This window comes from Dermacentor andersoni, unplaced genomic scaffold (genome assembly GCF_023375885.2).
Source record: "Dermacentor andersoni unplaced genomic scaffold, qqDerAnde1_hic_scaffold ctg00000343.1, whole genome shotgun sequence".
NCBI classification, from domain to species: domain Eukaryota; kingdom Metazoa; phylum Arthropoda; class Arachnida; order Ixodida; family Ixodidae; genus Dermacentor; species Dermacentor andersoni.
Window position 1 is genome coordinate 75,095 of NW_027315032.1, and position 13,192 is coordinate 88,286.

At 44.0% G+C, this 13,192-nt stretch overlaps 1 long non-coding RNA gene across 1 annotated transcript; it reads right to left on the reverse strand.

Annotated features, from left to right (window-relative positions):
* Positions 1–4,388: 4,388 nt before the first annotated feature.
* On the reverse strand, positions 4,389–12,839 carry LOC140214505 (uncharacterized). Its single transcript, XR_011891436.1, has 4 exons — positions 11,147–12,839; positions 10,052–10,156; positions 7,248–7,383; positions 4,389–4,498 (listed from the first exon to the last, which is right to left on the reverse strand). It is a non-coding gene; the product is annotated as an uncharacterized lncRNA (long non-coding RNA).
* Positions 12,840–13,192: the final 353 nt, after the last annotated feature.

A 13,192-nucleotide genomic window follows, 5' to 3' on the forward strand; every position in this document is an offset into this window, starting at 1 on the left:
AGAAATCCACGTGCGCGTTCTCCCAAAAGCACCATTTGCATGCACATCTTGTGGTTTTGCAGAAAACTTCATCCGCGTCTACCAAAAGATGCATGTGCATGCTTAAAACGCGTTTTCGAGCGAATCCGTGCGCGGGTGCTAAAAAGAGCAGCATCGGCATGCTTAGCACGTCGTTTGGTAGAAATCCACGTGCGCTTCTGCCAAAAGCACCATTTGCATGCACATCTTGTGGTTTTGCAGAAAACTTCAATCTCGTCTAGCAAAAGATGCATGTGCATGCTTAAAACGCGTTTTCGCACGAATCCGTGCGCGGTTGCTAAAAAGAGCAGCATCGGCATGCTTAGCACGTTGTTTGGTAGAAATCCACGTGCGCGTTCTGCGAAAAGCACCATTTGCATGCACATCTTGTGGTTTTGCAGAAAACTTCAATCTCGTCTACCAAAAGATGCATGTGCATGCTTAAAACGCGTTTTCGCACGAATCCGTGCGCGGGTGCTAAAAAGAGCAGCATCGGCATGCTTAGCACGTTGTTTGGTAGAAATCCACGTGCGCGTTCTGCGAAAAGCACCATTTGCATGCACATCTTGTGGTTTTGCAGAAAACCTCAATCTCGTCTACCAAAAGATGCATGTGCATGCTTAAAACGCGTTTTCGCACGAATCCGTGCGCGGGTGCTAAAAAGAGCAGCATCGGCATGCTTAGCACGTTGTTTGGTAGAAATCCACGTGCGCGTTCTGCGAAAAGCACCATTTGCATGCACATCTTGTGGTTTTGCAGAAAACTTCAGTCTCCTCTACCAAAAGATGCATGTGCATGCTTAAAACGCGTTTTCGCACAAATCCGTGCGCGGGTGCTAAAAAGAGCAGCATCGGCATGCTTAGCACGTCGTTTGGTAGAAATCCACGTGGGCGTTCTGCGAAAAGCACCATTTGCATGCACATATTGTGGTTTTGCAGAAAACTTCAATCTCGTCTACCAAAAGATGCATGTGCATGCTTAAAACTCGTTTTCGCACGAATCCGTGCGCGGGTGCTAAAAAGAGCAGCATCGGCATGCTTAGAACGTTGTTTGGTAGAAATCCACGTGCGCGTTCTGCCAAAAGCACCATTTGCATGCACATCTTGTGGTTTTGCAGAAAACTTCATCCGCGTCTACCAAAAGATGCATGTGCATGCTTAAAACGCGTTTTCGAGCGAATCCGTGCGCGGGTGCTAAAAAGAGCAGCATCGGCATGCTTAGCACGTCGTTTGGTAGAAATCCACGTGCGCTTCTGCCAAAAGCACCATTTGCATGCACATCTTGTGGTTTTGCAGAAAACTTCAATCTCGTCTAGCAAAAGATGCATGTGCATGCTTAAAACGCGTTTTCGCACGAATCCGTGCGCGGTTGCTAAAAAGAGCAGCATCGGCATGCTTAGCACGTTGTTTGGTAGAAATCCACGTGCGCGTTCTGCGAAAAGCACCATTTGCATGCACATCTTGTGGTTTTGCAGAAAACTTCAATCTCGTCTACCAAAAGATGCATGTGCATGCTTAAAACGCGTTTTCGCACAAATCCGTGCGCGGGTGCTAAAAAGAGCAGCATCGGCATGCTTAGCACGTTGTTTGGTAGAAATCCACGTGGGCGTTCAGCGAAAAGCACCATTTGCATGCACATCTTGTGGTTTTGCAGAAAACTTCAATCTCGTCTACCAAAAGATGCATGTGCATGCTTAAAACGCGTTTTCGCACGAATCCGTGCGCGGGTGCTAAAAAGAGCAGCATCGGCATGCTTAGCACGTTGTTTGGTAGAAATCCACGTGCGCGTTCTGCGAAAAGCACCATTTGCATGCACATCTTGTGGTTTTGCAGAAAACTTCAATCTCGTCTACCAAAAGATGCATGTGCATGCTTAAAACGCGTTTTCGCACGAATCCGTGCGCGGGTGCTAAAAAGAGCAGCATCGGCATGCTTAGCACGTTGTTTGGTAGAAATCCACGTGCGCGTTCTGCAAAAAGCACCATTTGCATGCACATCTTGTGGTTTTGCAGAAAACTTCAATCTCGTCTACCAAAAGATGCATGGGCATGCTTAAAACGCGTTTTCGCACGAATCCGTGCGCGGGTGCTAAAAAGAGCAGCATCGGCATGCTTAGCACGTTGTTTGGTAGAAATCCACGTGCGCGTTCTGCGAAAAGCACCATTTGCATGCACATCTTGTGGTTTTGCAGAAAACTTCAATCTCGTCTACCAAAAGATGCATGTGCATGCTTAAAACGCGTTTTCGCACAAATCCGTGCGCGGGTGCTAAAAAGAGCAGCATCGGCATGCTTAGCACGTCGTTTGGTAGAAATCCACGTGCGCGTTCTGCCAAAAGCACCATTTGCATGCACATCTTGTGGTTTTGCAGAAAACTTCAATCTCGTCTACCAAAAGATGCATGTGCATGCTTAAAACGCGTTTTCGCACAAATCCGTGCGCGGGTGCTAAAAAGAGCAGCATCGGCATGCTTAGCACGTCGTTTGGTAGAAATCCACGTGCGCGTTCTGCCAAAAGCACCATTTGCATGCACATCTTGTGGTTTTGCAGAAAACTTCATCCGCGTCTACCAAAAGATGCATGTGCAAGCTTAAAACGCGTTTTCGCACGAATCCGTGCGCGGGTGCTAAAAAGAGCAGCATCGGCATGCTTAGCACGTTGTTTGGTAGAAATCCACGTGCGCGTTCTGCGAAAAGCACCATTTGCATGCACATCTTGTGGTTTTGCAGAAAACTTCAATCTCGTCTACCAAAAGATGCATGTGCATGCTTAAAACGCGTTTTCGCACAAATCCGTGCGCGGGTGCTAAAAAGAGCAGCATCGGCATGCTTAGCACGTCGTTTGGTAGAAATCCACGTGCGCGTTCTGCCAAAAGCACCATTTGCATGCACATCTTGTGGTTTTGCAGAAAGCTTCATCCGCGTCTACCAAAAGATGCATGTGCATGCTTAAAACGCGTTTTCGAGCGAATCCGTGCGCGGGTGCTAAAAAGAGCAGCATCGGCATGCTTAGCACGTCGTTTGGTAGAAATCCACGTGCGCTTCTGCCAAAAGCACCATTTGCATGCACATCTTGTGGTTTTGCAGAAAACTTCAATCTCGTCTAGCAAAAGATGCATGTGCATGCTTAAAACGCGTTTTCGCACGAATCCGTGCGCGGTTGCTAAAAAGAGCAGCATCGGCATGCTTAGCACGTTGTTTGGTAGAAATCCACGTGCGCGTTCTGCGAAAAGCACCATTTGCATGCACATCTTGTGGTTTTGCAGAAAACTTCAATCTCGTCTACCAAAAGATGCATGTGCATGCTTAAAACGCGTTTTCGCACGAATCCGTGCGCGGGTGCTAAAAAGAGCAGCATCGGCATGCTTAGCACGTTGTTTGGTAGAAATCCACGTGCGCGTTCTGCGAAAAGCACCATTTGCATGCACATCTTGTGGTTTTGCAGAAAACTTCAATCTCGTCTACCAAAAGATGCATGTGCATGCTTAAAACGCGTTTTCGCACGAATCCGTGCGCGCCCTACTAGAAAATCCTATTTGTTTTCAAACGGGTTTCATCAAATAGGGTTATGGAACGGGACCCCGTTTGATCCTGTTCAGTCCTGACCTGTTTAAATCCTGTTTATTCCTGTTTAAACCTGACCCGTTTAAATCCTGTTTAAACCTGACCCGTTTAAATCCTGTTTGATCCTGACCCGTTTAAATCCTGTTTAATCCTGACCCGTTTAATCCCGTCCTATCTAACCCAGACCTGTTTGCCCCTGTTCAGACCTATATTTTGCTGCATTCATACCTGGTCCTTTCAGAATGGATTGATGTTGCTTAATATAATTTACTCTTAAACCTATTTTGTACATTTGGGTATTTGCGATCAGCATTGAAGAGAAGTAGATCTGCATTATGTTTGCAACAAGAATGCCACTTTCACATGTAGGTTTGCCTGGTACATTGCTTGATACGAAGATAAACACAATTTTCGGCATAAATTGATTAGCACTACCAACACTGATGTGATACATCATGAACAAGTTTTGTATGACCCACGAGTACGTTCTCTATGTATGACCTACAAGAAAATGCACCCTGAAGAAGACTGTACCTCATTTTCATATTTACTACTAGTATGTAAATGTAATTCTTGCAGATTTAGTATTTGTTCGATTACTTGTACTCGTTTTAATGCAGTGCTTTTTGTTGTAATGGTTTGTTCACAAATCCACAGTAAAGCGTAATTTTGGGGTGAAAAATGTCAGGCAAAGTATTGGCATGTACTTGTAAGTGAAAAAGACAAGTATACTTTACGTAGGTATTTCTGTACACCAACTTGAGCTTTCATTAAGCCTGAAGTCATCCGGCTTAAAAAAAAGCATGTCATAAATGTCCCAAGCACTGTTTATTGGACCTTCTAACGGTATTTCGATGCATCCAGTCTGCCGAGAGAAGACCGCTGGAGTGGGTTGCTTGGGTGAGAGCGAGCAGGGCACCTGAAAAAGTAAAGCCAATAATTTATCTTGACTCATGCAACAGGTTGGCACATAGGCAAATTCGCCTATGTTCCCACAGATAAGAAAGGTTCAGCATTCCGGTCATAGGAGATAATGAATAAATCTTATTGAAAAATATGTGGTTTCATGCAATGCCTATGTTTCAAGGGAACATGGAGTACTGTGGGAGAATAAGCTGTCATAATTAGCAGGCGATTGAAGCAAGTGTTATAGGAAAAAGATGGACACATCGTTTGATTAGCAATAATTACTAGTATTGAAGCAACAGAATACAAACATGAAATACCTTTAAAAACAACACCGACAGGTTGAGATAATAAATTATTCAGAAACTAAACCCTTCTGCCAGCAAAATACCGTAGTGTACTGGCTTTGACACTGCGCTGCTCAGGCAGAGGGCGTGGGATTGAATCCCGGCCACAATGGCTGCATTTAGATGGCAGGGAAATGCCAAAACCCCTATGTGAGGTCTATTGGGTACACGTTAAAGGAGACTAGGGATCCCGCCAACTTGAAGTTATAAAAACCGGGGTAAATTTCGAGATAAGCAAACTCACAAAAGTAGAAGGCCCTGGCCATGCGAAGACCATATAAAGCCTTTTAAGGTAGGTGCCAGCAGCCGCAAAATTTCTTGCAAAAGCGAAATATAGCAGAAGCGGTATTTTTCCGTAGATCACTTTTGCAAGGTATTTTACAACTTGACACCCGACATGTTGGGCATCTACGGGCAACAGCAATTCTTGCACAGATCATAGCAAACACTGTTGCACCTAGGTATACATAGACACATAGGTATAGGTACAGTCGCCGACTGATTTTCCGGACTCCGAAAATTCGGACTTGATTACTCGGTCTGCTTCACGGCACCGCCATTCTCCCCATGGACCATAATGTATAACAACTTCCGAAAGTTCGGTCGCCTTGCAACCTCTCGTCTGATTTTTCGGACACTCCTTGAGCCAACTTGATCGAGAGCACCATGCACCGACTCTGACCGTTGCATGGTTCTGCTTGCTGAACGACATTTTTGTTTTGAACGGAGCCTCCTTGCTGCCCCACGAAGTGGCGCTACTGCAAATCCCTGCTCATCATCATCGTCTCTGCCTGGTTTGTAGCTACAGCAGTTCCGGTCTCAGCTTAGTATGCCATGTCAAGACAATCCAGCAGCTGATTTGTTTGTTTCTTCGTGCACGACGCTGCGAGTAGGCCAGGTTTTTTGTTTGTGCAACTGATGTCGGCGTGACGATGTTTGATGAAGCAAGATGGGCCAATTCATTCCCCTAATATCTAGAATAGCTACCTGTAAGCACCACCTACCTTTCAACAACATTTGCAAAGCAAAAAACCTCATCCTGAAAAGTCTGCACATGACGACATCGGTAGCATCATCAGCGTGGGGCCTCAAGATAATTCGGCAAGCCAAGAAATTACTAACAGCACGAGTGCAAGCATGCCAACAGGAAATCAGTGGCTGAATAATGCACCTTCTACCAATTGGTAGACAGTGCATTTTCGCAAAGCCCTAACTATAGCAGATCATTGTTCAGGAGTTCCCGAATGCACAACTCTATGCCATTTTCACACAGACTCTAGGGAAGCACCTCTGCACAGTTGCAAGAAAAAAAGCTAGATGCCCCAAGAGAAATGAGCCCACTCAAGCCATGGAAGTTGTGTTTACCTTGTCTTCCTACAACTACTCAAAACCTAGGACTGCTGTTTTGCACAAGGGAACAAACGTCAACATTGGTGCCTCGCCCAACACAAGTGGTCTGCGCTGTAGAAGGTGCCATAAGTCAGCCCACAGATGAGGCCCACACCAGTGCTGTCAGTGTGCTGTACAAATTGCAGAAGCACAGCCTACAAGCTTGTCTGCCTTAGTGTGATCGCACCAATGAACGAAAACTAACGAATCAAGTTTGTTTCGTGCCGAGAACAGTTGCCTCATGCTGGCTTGGTTTGTTGTGTAGGCATGTAAATAATGAAAAGGCCTGCATCACTATCTCTGAAAAAAAAAATCATGTAACAAAGCACGTACAGTACACAGGTGCAGTGTCTATCACATACCATTTCGTGCAGTAGAGGCTACATCGGATAAACCGGCCAATGTATAAATGACTGGCAGCGTGACCAAGCAAACTTGATGCATGGGTCAGTTAGCAGTGGTAGTGCACTGCTCTCGGCGCACATGCACCTATGTTTGAAAGCTGCTTGATCGTGACAAAATATAAAGACAAAAGCGCTGGAGAGATATCTGAGGCTTTTCTTATATGTATGACGAGGAACCTAGCGCTAGCTCCCCATGCAGAGAATTACTAGACAGTGAGACTGCTTCTTATCATTGTAAAATAAGTGTCACGCTCACCATGTTTCTGTGCGAACAGCATGTATTCAGATCTATTCTCCCCCTTTCACCTTTTGCACAATATCACTGTGCGAGCAATAATACTGAACTGTTAGTAGCACTCTGTCCTGTTGCCTCCTTTCTTTCCTTGTGAATTGTGTGCTAAATAAGGCTTTTTTTGGTGAAAGAGTGCTAGTTTAACGCATAAACTAGTGCCATGGCACTTTGCAATAAACGACTGTTATAATTCTCTAAAAATTTGTCCATGCAGAACAGTGTCAAAAGAACACCTTAAAGAAAGAACATGAGTGTATCTATCATAAAGACCAATCCTTGTCTTTTTTCCTTAACATAATTTTCAATACCGATATTGAAGTACAAGCTCACCATATTATATCACCTTGTCAATGAAGCAAGGCATAATGGTGCCCAACTGTCGCGGGACCAACTTGGATGTGGAGATCAGCGCAGATCAGCAACATAGCATGGTCTGCTTACACTTCTTCTCTAGGTCCAGCCATACCTACAGCAGCGATAAAACAAGTGAGCTTAGAATCACAAGCGAAACAATATAAAAAGTGACACTGAACAAAGCAACTTTCGTTAAGCATAAATAGGATCGAAATGCTGACATTATGCCCATAAGTAACTTCACTTTGAGCAACAAAGCATCCAATTTAAGAAAGATTATATGTATCAGCTATCTATGTGAGAAAGATTAATCGAACGCCCTCTATTTGCCATACCCCTCCCCTTATGCATGGATGTCTCCCTGACTGAGTGAGCTGATCCCAGGTATAGTGTTTAATTAAAGGTTGTCACTTGGTGGGCCAATCCCGATACCATTGCATGACTTGTACAATAATTTTAATGTGTTGTAATGCTGGCCATCCTGCAGGCACTGCAACATTATAGCACCCATAAGGCTAATGGTATTACCTGATCAGGTTAACTAATAGGTGTCCCCAGAAGCATAACTCGGCATGTATACTCGGAGGCCATTATTATAAGAGAAGCAATGGCAGAGGTGAAGCTTTATCCTGTGCCATATGCAAAATGGCCGAGCACGCCCAGCTTCTGGTTACATTCTCACTTGTGACCACTGCAACAGGCTGACTGACATGCGTAACCAGCAGTTTGTAGGACCACATTTTCATACCCTGCAATTTGTTTTACATCTGAAGAGATCAGCCTCAAGCTCCATGATGCGCTGCACTCAAGAAGCATTATAAACTGGCAACATTTAAATGCTATGCTGCATGGTTTGTTGCATGCTTTAGGAATTTACTTATTTATTATGCACATAGCTCATAGGCTCCAGTTGGAGTATTGCATGAGGTGGCAAGAAAACAAATTCTGAACAAGGAGAACATTCAACAAAACAAGTCAGACCAAAGAAGAAAAAATAACATACTCTCCTAATGGGACTATGTATCTGGCAGCTAGCTTCTAAAAAAGACAATTAGGAATCTTTTACTACTGGTAGCGCTTTAGGGGATGGAATGTAGAATTCCAAGCTTCATACACTTTTAAGCCACCTTTCGTGGCTTTTTGTTTTGAACTCCTATTCTCTGTACTATTATAGAAATGAATACCCCCTCCAAAATAAAACAAAGAAAAACATGTAATGCACAGTAATGTAACACAATAATGTAATGCACAACAGTGAATACTTAGAAAAATGTAATTAAGAACATGGAGTCTATGTGGGCACAGATGTTAGAAGTCTACATGAAAGCATAATAATAAAGGTGGGCAAAGCATTTACGCTTTTGTCGGGCAAGCTGCAGCAAGACATACAGGTAAAGCATGCCTCACAACACATCCCTAAAAATATCTGTCACAATACAGTGAGTAGGTATATCATGCATATCTACAATAGCTCCTATTTATATTTAACTCAGAGGGGGCTACCTATGTAACTTGATCAAACTGAAGGTGGGCCAAATTCTAAATATACGATTCAAGTAGACAGAAAATGGACGTTATGAAAATGCATCTACAGCAAAAGTGTTGTACATTATGTCATACCTGCCAACCTGTGAACTTAATATTTTGTAAAAATGCTGCAGACACTAAATTCTTTGTTGGGGACATAGCACACATTATTTTAAAGCTTGCTCTCAGCACCCCCATTGTTGCATACACACACACATTATTAATAAAGGGAAAATCGCACATCTACCCGCTCCTAGCAATTGCTACAAAAGAAACCCGTACGGATTCCTCGAAAGGAAAGCCTCACAATTGAAAAAAAGAACCCGTCCAGGTCTGGGCCTCAAACCCGGGACCACCGCCTTTCCGGGACAGCCGCTTTACCATCTAAGATAACCAGGCGGCTAGCAGATGGCCGGGCCAAGTCGAATTTGTCGACAACATGAAGCAAAGGCAAGGGTCTGACGTAATAGTTCTGCGGAAATGCGCAAGGTGTAGAGAAGTAATTAATTAATAAAGGAGAAAAAAATATTATGTCAAACCCTTGCTTTTGCTTCGCGTTGTCAAGTAATTCGACTTCGCCCTGCCATGTGCTAGCCAGCTGGTTATCTCAGATGGTAGAGTGGCTGCCTCGGAAAGGCGGTAGTCCCGGGTTCGAGTCCCGGACCAGGACGAATTTTTCTTCAACTGTGCGGCTTTCCTTTTGAGGAACACATACAGGTTTCCTTTGTTGCAAATGGTACGAGCGGGTGGATGTCTGATTTTCCCTTTATTAATTACTTCTCTCCACCTCGTGTGTTTGCGCAGAACTATTACGTCACACACACATTATCAACCATTATTTAACTCGTGCAGCACGAAAAGCAGCAGCGAACTTGAAACCAGTAACTGACAACATTTTTTTTTAGATTACAGAGCTTTACGCTGCTTCAGGAATTTATCTGACTAAACTTCCTAAAAGCACGTGCCCCTCTGATGTTCTCGTTAGAGATATTGCATCGCTAATAATAAAGCAGTACAAGTACCATTATAATTAATTTTTTACATGCATTTTAACAATGTCATACCGTCAATCTCTCAACAGCTTTAAAACATCTTAACCAACACAACTTCATTGTCTTTCTAAAATGACATTAATAAAATTGTAAAATGAGCCCACATTTGTAAACCCACGAAAAATTCAGGAGTTTCCAAACATGGATGATACCAACAAAATCTGCAGCTCTTGTAAGTGGCAGCAACTGCTTTGCACACACCTTGTCACAGCATGCACATCAGGTACTTTTCCGTGCTGTTGAGGCTGCAGAAGTGCCGCAGGTGCATATGTGGAGGTGCCTCTGGTTCACAAAATCTTGCCATCCCTAAACAATAATAAATACTTATATATTGTAATCCCTGCTGAAACTGCAAACTTGTGATACAAAAAGATCACGTCATATTTTGAAAAAAGTCTCATACAACCAGTTACATGAAGCTGCAACTGGTTGTGCAAATATCTGATTGTAACATCACAGGCGGTTAAATAACACGTAAATCGAACTGTAGAGAACATGAATCTACTATGAAAAGGTTCACACAAACGTACAGCTGTATAACGTGAAATGTGAATTGTACTATCAAAAAATTCCTTAGGACATGAAAAGCGTTCCAAAACCTAACTTGTCTATGCGGCGCAACAAAGCACTGCTCCCAAAGGACGATGCGCTTAAAATTACAACAGACCACCTCATTTCTGGAGAGACAATACAGAAAAGAGAAAGATTTTTCGATTAAAAAGAAACATTGCTTATGTAATTTCGGCTTCTCTGCTAGATCGGAATCCTTTACAAGTACACGAAAACACACAGGACACTAATACACGTCATCTGACGACACACTATAAACAGAAGAATTTCCATACAAGCTAAAAATCTGGCCATGCGTCGACGAAGAAATCGGGTGCTATCTCGCGCAGCTGTTAGCTGTGACGACGACACATCGACGTACTACTTCTAGAAATGACTATACCATTTCTTAATGAAAAATTATGTACACAAACAGTAACTTTCTTTGCTTGAATTTTTGTGCCCATTTAGATCAAAGAACCACCCGCGCTAGCGTGCTTCATAGGTGAAAGTAAATAAACCACAGACAGAACTGTTGGTAACATGAATACGTTTTAGGGCAATTTCCATGGAACTTTTTGCTAAATGTGCACTGCGACATGAAGAACAACCATTTGAAAAGCACATTTATAATTCTTGCTGCTTTACAAATCCGGATCCGTTTGTTGTACGGATCTTGCGATACGTACAACAACGCACACTTCACGAACCACAGACAGGAAGAATGCGCGCAAGCGCCGGACTTACCTTTCTAGGCGTACTCGGAAAACGCTCCTTTTAGCGTCACAGGTGCCGCGGCATCGACTGCACCAACGGTCCTTCCGGCGCACACACTGTTGAATTGCGGATCAACTACAGGACGTAAGAGCACAACTTTCACCAAATTCTTCCGTACAGCGCGATACGATGCGACAGTGCCAGAGGAGGAGATCCTGTTCATGAGCCCGGAACAAAGGAAGCGCGAAGGGTCATATCTTCGACATCGGCGCACCACACGAAGTACACTGCGGGCTACATTACGCGGTCCCAGGGGTTTTGTGATTCTCAATGCATACAAAATGCACCACAATTTCTCTCGGCACAGCGTACACACGATTAAACAACTACATCGGACGGCGTCAATGCAGCAAGCACTCACATGTGGCGACAACTGAGGACGGCAAAATAATATCACCTGTAACTTTACCGGCGCTACCTGTGCTGCCATCTGTAGGCCGCCACCGAAAGCGACCGCGCTTTCGGTGATCTCATGGATGGTGACGGCGTTGTATTTCGATGTTATGCGAGTCGTACAGCGTCTTGTACGACGTGTTTCAGCAACGTTGCTTTTAATAGAGAGGACAGCAATCTGCGTATACGCCGTATAGACGTCTCACCCACTTGAAAAACACAACAGCAAATTTTCAGTCTGTCGTATTTTGGGACGTTGTGACTGTCGTTCTGTTCTCTGTAGTGTGACGCCCTGTAGTCGAAAATTCTGTAGTTCCTGATCAATATTTGATTAAAAATTGACAGAGGTCATTTTAAGGTTATGTAAAATTATTAATACGAAATGAAATAAAAAAATAAAAATAGAAAAAAAAAATGCCTTTTGCCTAGGATTCGAACTTTGAACCTGACGGTTCCGAGACAAGCATCTTACCACTGCACCACGCCGAACATCACCGCTGGCGTACGTTGAAGCTATGTCAAGAGTGTAAACGGCTGTCTGGGTTGCTGTTTACATTTGCATATTAAAAGCCACGATGCGCTTTCACTTCACCGGGTCAACTGCCGCATCTCTAGATGAGCAAAAGTGTTGTTACCATCGACAGGTACATCGTGGAGTGCTAGACCATCGATTTTGCTGTAACGATATCCATATTTCATACGAAATTCAGAAACAGACAACGGTGACCGGGGACACTGAGGGTTGTTACTGCTAATTTCGACAGTTGTCTCTTGCTCTTTACACTTTTGAGCTCGCATATAATTCGTGTGTTCAATACAATATAGCTACATAAACACTCGTGGGTGAGTCTTCATCTCGACAGAATACTGGCTTCTCACGGCAGCGCTGTACCAGATTAATGAGACCCGAGCGAGACAGCTTTTCACGCAACTTTGTGGAACAATCCAAAACTTCTTTCCCGCTTCGCATATGCTTGTGCAATATTTCTGGGAAATTAACTAATGTGTCAGTGTAACCGCACATGTAAGTCCACAGGCCTGTGTGCCCCATCTTACCAAATAAAACAAAGCGGATACGCAGCCATTCCCGCAGATGGTATGATTTTGATCAGCGGCCGATTTTGAGGAGGCCGGTAGGGCGTTGCTGGTGCCGCGTCGTCACGGCACAATTATAACAATTGGCAACGTCGACTTTAATGCCGGTGTCGGTGCTATCAGTACTGCCGGCTCCAAAGAAGCACGATTGAATACCGCGCAAGAAAATAAGTACAGTGTACACCACCGATGCGAAGCTGACATTTTAAAGGGCCGCGACGGAAAGTGCTTCTGTTGCGACTTCAGAACTCTTGGCCGTCGCGACCGAATGTTTCTGTTGCGACGTCAGAATCGCTGTCGTAACGTCAGAAATGTCTGTCGCAACTTCAGAAACGTTAGGAACTTCTGTCGTACAACAGAAATTGCTGTAGTTGCAGCAGGAATTCCTGTGTCTTTTTCAACTGGGCAGGACCGGGAATCGGTTTGAAATTCGCAGCTAGCATATCGCAGTTTGGTCTGTGAATGTTCTGAGGTGGTCACGCAATTTCTGTAGAGCTTGATAATGGCCCCAATTTAGCACTAGGGGCT